Genomic DNA, 12,210 nt, shown 5'->3' with positions numbered 1-12,210 from the left:
TGCTGGGGTACCCAGAGGTCCAGGACCCCCAGGACTCCCATGTGTGCCTGAGTGGTGGCTCTAATCACATTCCACATAGCTCTTCATGACGGTTTGGGGCCCTGGTGAGGAGGGTCACAGGGGATCTCCTAAGCCAAGGGTTGCAAATGCCCATCACGGAACTGTGTTCTTTAGGGGCTTTCACTCCTCACCGTTTCCCTGTGTGGAGAACCTGCCTGGCTCTGCACCAGTCTTCAGTGGGTGGTTGTCCTACTTTGCTCTTCTTTGTTCTCTATGGGTCATGTTGCTTCCTTGATGAATCCCAACATGTCCAACTAGATAATAAAGTTGAAGACCTAGTGTCCACTCACCACATTTTCTTCTCTCCCTGAGAGCAGCACATACTAGCTGCCTCTAATCAGGAATCTTGGCCTCCTGGCATCCACTCTTAGCCTTGCAGGGTAAGTGATTATCATTTCAAGTCTGAATTCCATAACTAATCTTCCTGATTATCAGTGGGCATGCGCTTTGGGTTTATCTCATATCTTAGATGAGTTGAAGAAATTGGAGAACTTTAAATTACTGGGATAAGGAATATAATGACCCACAAGAAAGAGATCCCATGACTTGATCTCTTATCTGCCCAATTTCTGCAACAAATAGTTAATCGGCGTCTATGATGAATGATAACTAACACAGGTAAAGACCCAGCTTTCTGACTTGAAGACCTCCAACTATCTCACCCAAGACACATGATAGTGAATGTGGCAAACTCATACTTCTTTTTATCATTGCCAGTTGCCAATCTAATCTGCCCATATTCCTTTCTTCCCTTCTTAATTTTCAGTCTCCAAGCCAAAAGCAGAAATCATAAATACATGGCATGCATCCTACCTCCTGCCTGTCTTCTATTCTTGACAGACATCACTAATCAATCACAGCACTCTTTTCCCTGTATTTTTAGGAAAGCTTAGAATCTTTTTCCACACAGCTTTAGATAAGTACTATCTATCCAAGATGGCATATGACTCTAAAGTGCAACATTTTCTAAAATTTTGTCTTCCCCTACAATCCCAGCCTGAATGGTATCTACAATAGAGCTACTTGATTGATTGAATGGAAAAGAAAAAGCAAGAAAAGTGTTCTAATGCATACTGCACACACATAACACACATACACAAAAGATCGGTTATAAGAATGTCCAGCATCAATTCAAATAACTCAGTAAATGTTTATTGAGTTTAAGCACCATGCTGGATAATAGGTATACAGACATGGGTAATCATAATCTCTGTCTTAAAAACTTTTCTCACCAGATGAGAAGAAAGTCTTATCAACAGATCATTTTTAAACAATGCAGTGATTATTATAACTGGGTAGGCTTCTTGCCCTCAAGCAGTGAACATGACTACATTTTTTATCACTTCATTTTATCACTGTATACCTAGCACCCACCACAACACCTGGCACAGATAAGGATCTTGGTAATGTTTGTTAAATGACCTGAAACGGAGATCAGAGTACTTAAGTTTTCTGCAATAAATGGGCAAACGCCTTAAGGAAAAAGTCAATGTTTTCCTGAATCTTGAAAAATCAGTTCGAGTTTTCCAGATGAAGAAGCATGCATAGGGAGAGGAACTCCCATTTATAACTTGGCTTGGAATTACAATCGAAAACAAAAAAGCTATTTGTCCTCCATTTGTTCATAGATCACATAACAATTACCCGCATCCCAAATGATTTAGAAAACTGCTTAATGAATATATAATAAAGTAAAATGTATGACTATGTTTTCAACAAAGCTGCTATAATCCATCTTTATTTGCTATAGATACCCTGGAAACCCCAAATTCAACAGTGTTCACAGATTCCACCTGGGTACATGCTCTCAGAGTGATCTTTTATCTGGCTGCTTTAATATAAGACTAATTAAAATCAATTAGAGTGGCAAGTCATTGACTGGCCTGGTTTTACCAGTGCCTCACAAAGAGATAGAAGAAAAGACTTGGAGGGTAATAATGTGAAAGTTGTTTTTACCCTTAAATTGCAGATGTCTGTTTCTAATGGGTAAACAACTGAAATTTCAAAGCACTTACTTGAAGCATAGCCAAATGTCTCCCATCAAGCAGCTATATTAGAGATCTGATTAACATTCCTTTTTTAAAGGTGCTTGAAAGAATGTATCCCCTTTGTTTCTCATGGAATGTATTCAGTATTTCCTATCCTTGAGCTCTGATAAGACTTATAGCCTCTAATCCTCCCCTTTTGTACTTGATTATTTACTCTCTTGTGTTGTGCATTAATTGTTTTATGGATACTAAATCATGTGTCTCCAGCAAGCTTGTAGGTCTAAGGCAAAATGAACTAGCCTTCTATTTCCTTTATGACACATGTAAAAGGAAAGAGAGAGAACAAAAGAGAATAAGGAAGAAGAAAAGGAAAGAAAGGAAATGGAGAGGAAAAAGAAAGAAGAATAAACACGTGCACATATTGAACATCTATTACGCATGCATGGTGCTGCGTACCTTTCTAGAATATATGCCACTTAATCTTGAAAAGAATCCTGGAAAATAAATACTTTTTTCCCTTTTGGGGATAAAGTAACTGAAACACAAATTGGTCACCAGCTGAATGGCAGACGCAAAATGAAAACCCAGATATTTCCTTTGTTTACTTCTGCTTCTGCAGGAAGTTGCACTACCAAAGCCACTTCTCAGGGGACAGCAATGAGTAGCCATGTTTCATACAATTAGACTAGACTCATCTCTCCAACTTTTGGGTCAAAGTTATTGACTAGGATTTTGGTATCTAAGCCATGGTCACGTCCTATAATTACTTAAGCCACTGATATTATTTTTATTATTTGACCTAACAAATAACTGAGAGACTGAGTTAGTTAGGCATGGGAAACAAAACAAAAAATAATGATTAAGAAATTCCTCTGTCAAGACAGAGTAGAATATATCTACAATACATATAACCAACAAATAATTTATATCTGGATTGTATAACTAGTTCTTAGATAGCAGTGAGAAAAAAAAAAAGCAAACAACACAATAGAAAAATGATCAACAGATTTGAGTAGGTACTTCCCAAAGAAGCATCTGCAATGTAGGGTGACTATATTACATATCATCTAAACTGGGACCACTTTTGAGAGTGAAAAGAATCCTGCTGATAATTACTCCAGGACAACAGTAAGCCAGGACTGACCCAGGCAAACTACAATATATGGACACCCTATGCAAATCACATTAAATATATGAAAAGATACTTAACTTCATTGGTTACCCAGGAAATACAAATTAAAACTGCAATGGGACACTTCCCATCCACACATCCATCCAAATGACTAAAATGAAAAGGAATGGCAATACCAACTGTCTGTGAGGACATAGAGTACATAGGACCCTCATACATTGCTGGGGGACGTATACATTGTGGAGATCACTTAAAAAAAAAAAAACAACTCTTTGGGAGTATACAAAAGTAAAACTCATATGTATGATGCATCCATGTCTACTCTCAAGTGTGTATGCAGCAAAAAATATGTACTTAAGTGAACCAAAAACATAAAAATTCACATGGCAGTATTATTTATAGCAGTATTGTTTGTAACAATTTATAACAGTCCCAAGCTTGGGGCTGTTATGAATTGATAATGGCTAACAATAGTAGAATAGATAAATACATTGTATATGGTACAGTCATACAAGGGATGACTATGCTATAATTAAAATGAATGAACCATTGCTACATGGAACATGAATGAATATCACAAAGGTAGCACTGAGTGCCAGGAGCAGAACTCAAAAGAGTAGACACTGTATGGTTACATTTTTATAAATGTCAAAACAGGAAAAACTCATCTGTAGTTTTAGAAGTCATGTCACTTGTTACCTTGTTACCTTGGGGAAGGAGTAGTGTGACTGGGAAGTGGAAGGAGGGAACTCTGGGATGCTGGTAATGTCCCATTTCTACATGAGGGTGGTAACAATTTGAATATATTCACTTTGGGAAAAATAATTATACTCTACACTGAAAATGTGGGCAGTTTTTTGCATGTATACTATACTTCAATAAACAAGTTTGGGGCAGGGGGAAGTAGCTCATGCCTGTAATCTCAACACTTTGGGAGGTCAAGGTGAGTAGATAGCTGGAGCTCGGAAGTTCAAGAACAGCCTGGGCAACATGGCAAAACTCTGTTCCTACAAAAAATATAGAAATTATCCTGGCATGGTGATGCACACCTATAGTCCCAGCTACTCCGGAGGCTGAAGTGGGAGGATCACCTGAGCCTAGGAGGTAGAGGCTGCAGTGAGTAATGATCATGCTACTGTACTATAGCCTGGGTGACAGAACAATACCCTGTCTCAAAAATAAATAAATAAATAAATAAATAAATAAATAAATAAATAAATAAATGTTTGTTAGTTAACAACAACAACAACAGAACCAAAACATGGGAAATTTCCTGAAGCAAAATAAGGCTCTAATGGTCAACATGCAAGCTGGAGTTACAAAGGAGCAAAAATGGAAGTGAGCTAAGGAAGCCACTCAGTAGAAAGTAGAAGAGAGCAGGTATGCAGAAAGAAGCCAAGAAGACCATAGCAGAAAGACAGATAGAATCTTCTATACCTTGCCCTATCTCTAATCCTAGTGGTTTTCAAATTCTGACCCCATTTCTATGTGTCTATCTAATCACTCTTTTTCTTGAAGTAGTATGAGTGGCTCTTTTTCCCATAAAAATAAACCAAGCTAACTGAAAGCTAATGCTTTCTTCCTCAGACTCCCTAAAAGTACAGTATTGGCAGCTAGAGAGTTTATCTTTATCAAAGCTATTTTGTGACATAAATAAAACAAAGTGAATCAAGCAGATGATGAACCCTCTTGCCTTCCATGCCAAAGTTTGGATAATTGCCAAAATATATTGTAAATAGAGAAATATCATCCTATCTCAAAGCCATCATCTTTCCTGGATGTATAGATCATACATGGTGGGGCAATGTTATTTCGTCTTGGCAAGCAAATATGACAGGACTTCTCCTCTTGAGGGACTCTTGGCCTCATAAGCTTTGTCTATTTTGTTTATTGTTGACTTTCCAGCACCTGGAACAGTACCTAGCACATAGTGGTGCTCAATTAATACTTTTGAATGAATTAGTGAATGAGTAGGTAGTATAGGTACACAAATAATTACCATGCTGTGGAATATAGCAGCATGTATAACAGGCTTCAGTAATGTGGGAGAAGTAGTCGTTTCTCCACTGAGGGAGAGAAAAGCCTACATAGAAAAAACTATTGAGTTGAGCCCTGAAGAATTTTCTCTCGCTTACTGAGGGACAATGAAAGATATTTCAGGCAAAAAGAACATTATGGGAAAAGCTATAGATTTGAGTATGTGCATAATTTGTTCACTCTTCTCTCCCACAACCCAACCAATGAAAAGTGAGAACGTGCGAGTGACTCACAGACCACAGAGTAAATATCTGGCTGGTCTCCTGAATCAGTTGGTCAATCCTGCCTCTACAGAGTGAAGAGGGATAAAGAATTATCCATATGATGCTGCATGCAACTAGAAAAAGGGTATGTGAGCACACATTACTCAACTTACTGATCTTCTGAGCTGGTTTTTCAAGCTGAGTTTCACAGAGCCCTCGGGTTTCTCAGGGGCACTGGCACATAAACCACCCTAGAGTGAGAGGAGGACTGACTGAAAGTAGACAAGGGCCAGGGCTCTCCACCCATGATTCAACCAGAACATTGTCTCTTTTGTTTTTCTACATGAGAATTTTCTGTGAGATTTTATAAAGTTATTATTTATATAACTATGTCATTTTTCTACTTTTTTGTTGGTAGGGACAGAGTTTCGCTCTTGTCACCCAGGTTAGAGTGTAATGGAGGTGACCTCAGCTCACTGCAACCTCCACCTCCCTGGTTCAAGTGATTCTCCTGTCTCAGCCTCCCCAGGAGCTGGGATCATAGGTGTCCCCCACCACGCCCAGCTATTTTTTATATTTTTTAAGTAGAGATGGGGTTTCACCATGTTGGTTAGGCTGGTCTCAAACTCCTGACCTCAGGTGATCCTCCCGCCTCAGCCTATCAAAGTGCTGGGATTACAGGCATGAATCACTGTGCCCAGCCAGTTTTTCTACTTTTTTCAAAAAATAAGTTTTTAAACCATTGATATATAAAGCACCAATTTACAGAATAATTGTACAACCATTTGCTGTACTTTGTATTGACACAATTTCATCATGGTAAAAAATAAGAAAACAATCACTTAACTGGTTTTTATTCTTTTGAAATTATGATCTTTCCTGACATTTCTGTTCTACAGAGGAGTCATACCTAGTTATGATTTTTAACAACATAAAAGAGAAGACCTCAGTCACAATTGTTCAGAGATGAAGGAACTGTGGTTGTACTAATTTTCATTACCTATCCCCATTCTCATATTCTGTTCAGTATCCTTTCATTTGTAGACTTTTCACTGGGAATCCCAGGCCCTTTGAAGATGTCTCTCAGTTGCCATACCACTTTTGTAGCTGGGTGTGTGAAACAAAATATCATATTTATCTCAAACTCCCCTCTTGGAGTTCCACATTTGGTCTCAGTTCGTGACTTTATTTGCATGCATTTACATTCTTCATTTTCTTTATAAAATAAGTCAAAGGATTTTATAGGTCTGTTTAATGTGCTAACATACAGGGTACCCATGCCATTTCCAGATATTTTATACATTCAAATGATTCATTTCCTTTATCCTCCTCCAACTCTCCCAGTGTTATTTATTATTCTCCTTTTAGCACATTGAATTTTATAATTTTTCAAGGCAATTTTATAAGTTCCCAAAGCAATGCATGTATATACATGATTGAAATTGATGAAATTGATCAAATACATATATATACACATATATAGACATATACATATATAAATGTGTGTATCTTTATAATTTGACTATGCCAACTGTATATAAGACACAAATTGCCAATTTATACTCCCTCACTTGTAACTCTAAGACCTTGCCTCCTTCAACTGCAAAATAGGAGAAATAAGAGTGATATTATCTAAACCTCACAGTTTATATGAGGATTTATCATATGTATATAATAGAATAGCCATGCTACAACTGATTTTTGTTTCCTGCCATTGTTCTTCAAACCCATGGAATTTGAGCTTTGACCAAGAAGTATGAAAACTGATTTTAATTAAGTGTGGTCAGACTGTTACATCCAGGTAAGCACTGTTTTTCCATGTGGCGGCCTTAGGAACCTGAAATTTATTTCAGTAATCTTTGTTCAACAAAGATTTATTGGCTACCACTGTCAGTCAGGCAGGCACTGAGCTTGGGATGGAGGCTGAAATATATAAAATACATGCTTTCTTGAAATTTACATCCTAAAGAAGACAAACACTAACTTTTTTAAAAAAAATCACATTTTTGGATATACAATTATAATATCGCAAGTGCTTTGTGAGAAAAGAAAAAGATCATATGAGGGCTTTTTAAGAGGAGCTGTAATCCCAACACCTTGGGAGGCCGAGGCAGGTGGATCATCTGAGGTCAGGAGTTTGAGACCAGCCTGGCTAACATGGCAAAACCCCTTCTCTACTAAAACTACAAAAAAATTAGCCAGGCATGGTGACACTCCCCTGTTATCCCAGTTACTTGGGAGGCTAAGGCAAGAGAATCCCTTAAACTTGGGAGTTGGAGATTGCAGTGAGCCAAGATCACTCCATTGCACTCCAGCCTGAGCAACAGAGTGGGACTCTGTCTTCAAAAAAAAAAAAATAGTCAAGGGATTTGAATATACATTTTTCAAAAAAAGACATACAAATGGCCAAGAATTATATGAAAAAAGGATGACTATCACTAATCATCAGGGGAATTCAAGTCAAAACCACAATGAGGTATCATTTTACTCTAGTTAGAACAGTTATTACCAAAAAGACAAAAAGTGATAAATTGCTGGCAAGGATGTGCAGAGAAAAGAGAACTCTTACACACTGAAAGTGAGAATGTAAATTAGTACAGCCATTATGAAAAACAGTATGGAAGTTTCCCAGAGAACACTAAAAACAGAATTGCTGTATGATCCAGCAATTTCACTTCTGGGTATTTCTTCAAAGGAAAGGAAATCAGTGTAACAAATGGATATCTGCATTCCTATTTCTATTGCAGCACTTTTCACAATAGTAAAGATATGAAATCACCTCACTGCCCAACAATAGATGAATAGACAATAAAGAAAATGTGGTATAGATAAAAATGGAGTACTGTTCAGCCATAAAAAAGAAGAAAATTCTGTTATTTACAGCAACATGGATAGAACTGGATAAATGTATGTGAAGTGAAATAAGCCAGGCATAGAAAGACAAACGTCACATGTTCTGACTCATATTTGGGAGCTAAAAAAGTTGATCTCATGGAAGTAAAGGGTAGACTGATGGTTATGAGAGGCTGGGAAGAGTGTGTGGGTAGGGGAGAATGAAGAGATGCTGTCATACAGTACAAACATGTAGCTAAATAAAAGGAATAAGTTCTACTGTTCAATAGCACATATGATGACTGGAGTTAACAATATAATGCATAATTGAAAATAGCTAGGAGAGAAGGTTTGAAATGTTCCCAACACAAAGAAGAAGCGTTAAATGTTTGAAGTTCTGGATATCCTAAATATCCTAATTTTTGATCACTACATACTGTATGCATGCATCAAAATATCACATGTACCCCATAAATATGTGGGATAAATTACTATGCATCAAAAAAATATTTTAAGAACTGAAAAATAAAGAACATGAGTAAGAAAAACAGATAGATAAGAGTGCAGAGATATGATTGGCCAACAGTGACTAAATATCTCTGTGCCAGGTACAGCTCTCAGCACTCTGCCTGGATTAACTCATTCAGTCCTCACAACACCTCTACAAGGTAAGCACTATTACTTTCATTGCCCCTACTCCATAAAGTTGTAAACTGAGGCCTTAGGACGTTAACCAATTTCCCAAGACTGTGTAGCCTTGACCGTATATGTCAGGGATTGGGTGATGTCCACCCACACTGGGGAGGGCCATCTGCTTTACTCAGTTCACTAATTTAAATGCTAGTTTCCTCCTGAAACATCATCACAGACACACCCAAATATATTGTTCAACCAACTATCTGGACATCCCATAGCCCAGTCATGTTGACACATAAAATTAACCATTACAGGGTTTATATTCTTAGGAAAAGAAATTCAATAAACAAACTTGTGACTGTTTACTATTTCAGATGGTGATGGATGGGAAGGATAAATCATAAATAAGGTTAAGAAATGATGGAAAGAACCAGAGATTTTTTCAGGGGCAGTGGGGTGAAGGGGGAAGACTGAATGATTAGGAATGACCCACTGAAAAGTGACCTATAGTTTAGAAATCATAGTGGATCAGACTGAGAAGAGAGCAGTGAATTTAAAGAGAAATAAAATGATTGAAGTAATACTTAGGAATTTAAATTAAACAGTAATTGCTAGTGAATTGGATGTACGAATGAGAGGTGGGGGAATGGCAAGAATGATATCCTTTTCTGAATTTTGTAACTGCCTTTCACTAAAGTTGAAACTTGAAAGGGAACCAAGAATGTGACAGCAGGAAGCAAGGGAAAGATTATAAATTGAACATGTGGTGTTTGACTTGCTTTTCCAGTATCTAAGCAGGGATCTCATGGGCCTAGAGTTCAGAGAGGAATCTTATCTGGAGATATTAATTGGAAAAGGCCATTGGCATGCAGAGGAAACCAAAGTTGTAATCTTTGGTAAGACCACCAAGGTAAAGCATTTGGAATGAGAAGAAGGAAGATCCCAAGACCAAGCCTCAGGGAGTGCCAATATCTACCACCAGGTGAAGAAGGATGACACTAAAAATTAGACCAAGAAAGACTGGCCAGATAGGTAGGCAAGAAACAAGATGAGGATTTTTAGAAGGAGAAAAGAGTGTTTGGGGAGACAATTCCTCCATGGGTCTCTCCCACTTCTGTGCACCTTGTGGGCAAAGCACTAACTGCTCTATTTTCTGAACTGTCTTTCCCAGCGTGCTTTTTATAATAAACAGTCTTGGAATATAGAGCATTGTCCTCCAGAGCACAGGGCAGAAATGCTTACTGTTCATTATATAAGATTCAGGCTCCCTAAACTCAAGGCTCCTCTCCTCTAATGCACCCCACTGTATATACAAGCATTCATGTGGCCCAAGGCACAGTCAGGTTTTACTTAAGGTGGAAAATGGAGGGAACAGGCCAAGAAGAGACTACAGATAAGAAGCTGTCTGTTGAGGGGAAAGCAGAAAAGCTTGAATGTAAGGAAAGAGTGGTTGAATGGGTCAGGAGCAAGGAAATCAGATAATTACAAAAAGATATTCCTCTGAAGTCTGTTAGCTGTACTTTTTCCTGCAAGGGACAGAGTATCTCCTTGGAAATTTGATGTTTCATATTGAAAATATAATTGTACCTTCTGAAACAGATTGTAAGTCCTTCCAGGGCAGAAACCATGTTTTAATAAACAATAGTAATAATAATGAAGATTATTTTACTTATTCCCATTTGGCAGATAAAGAACGCAAGGCTCCCTGAAGCTGTCATTTGGTTGTGGTCACAGAGCTAATTTGAAGTACAGTTCAGTTCAAATTCCAGGCTTGACTAACTCCAAAACCTGGATTTTACCATTTAATTAATGCCTCCTATCATGCTTATGCCAAGTGCTTAGGCTAGTACTTGGAAGAATGAATGCACTTGGTAAATGTAGAATGAATAACTGGTAAGTATTTTTTTTCAGGTACTTAAAATATGCACAAGTCTCCTTAGTTTTTTTAATTCATGGCCTTTGTATCAAAAAGCAGCAAGCTGGTGACCCAACCCTTACCAACTCCTCCTTTGCAGGAAAACATTAAACACCTATTAGGTGCTCAACATACTAAATTGTTGATAATTAATTGGATATGGTTTTAATACGTGTGTCACCCTGTAACATTAACTTTTTAAAGAGATTTCCATTATACCATGCTACTGAGATGAGAGATTTATGAGGAAGCAAAGAGGTCTGTAGGTGGAGTCAGAATTGATGTTCAAAATATTTAACAGTGGCCAGGTATAGTACTGTCCTAGTTAAAATTATGGCTGTTAACAACAAGGACTTCCGTACTGCTGACTACCAGGCAATCATCGGCTCTGGGAATTGGAAGGAAAGTCACATATTACCCAGTGACTATTGCTGAATGTTGCAAAGTAGAAGATAGAAGAGTTTGTTTATATAGCAAATATTTATTGATAACTAACTACATCTTGGTCACTCTTTTAGACACTGGCTTATCCAGGCAAAGATAATCCAAAAGCAGAAGAAAGAGAAAAGAAAATCCCACAAGGAACCATGGAAGCTGTATGAATTTGTTCTTCATTGCTATAAAGAAATACCTGAGACTAGGTAATTTATTTTTTTAAAAAAGGTTTATTTTGGTTCATGGTTCTGCAGACTATATGAGAAGCATGGCACTGGCATCTGCTCTTGGTGAGGCCTTGGGAAGCTTCTAATCATGGCAGAAAGTGGAGGGGAGCAGGTGCATCACATGGTGAGCAAGAAAGCAAGAGAGAGAGAAAGAAGTGCCCATCTCTTTTAAACAACCAGATTTCACGTGAACTCATAGAGCAAGAACTCACTCATTACCACAGGGAGGGCGCCATGTCATTTCATATGGTTTGGCTGTGTCCCTACCCAAATGTCATCTTGAATTCCCATGCATTGTGGGAGGGACTTGGTGGGAGGTAATTGAATCATGGGGGCAAGTCTTTCCCATGCTGTTTTCTTGATAGTGAGATCTCATGAGATCTGATAGTTTTGAAAAGAGGAATTTCCCTGCTCTCTCTCTTTGTTCTCTCTCTTTGCCTGCTGCCATCCATGTACGACATTACTTGCTCTTTCTTGCTTTCCACCATGATTGTGAGGCTTTCCCAGCCATGTGGAACTGTAAGTCCAATTAAACCTCTTTCTTTTGTAAATTGCCCAGTCTCAGGTATGACTTTATCAGCAGTGTGAAAACAGACTAATGCACCATTCATGAAGGGTCTGTCCCCATGACCCAAATACCTCTGACCAGACCCTACCTCCAACACTGTTGATCACGATTCAACATGAGATTTGGAGAGAACAAACATCCAAATCATATCAAAAGCCTTCCAAAGTTACAAGGGCC

The sequence above is a fragment of the Saimiri boliviensis genome, chromosome 15 (genome assembly GCF_048565385.1).
Source record: "Saimiri boliviensis isolate mSaiBol1 chromosome 15, mSaiBol1.pri, whole genome shotgun sequence".
Classification (NCBI taxonomy): Eukaryota; Metazoa; Chordata; class Mammalia; order Primates; family Cebidae; genus Saimiri; species Saimiri boliviensis.
Note: the sequence above shows the minus strand (reverse complement) of the source record.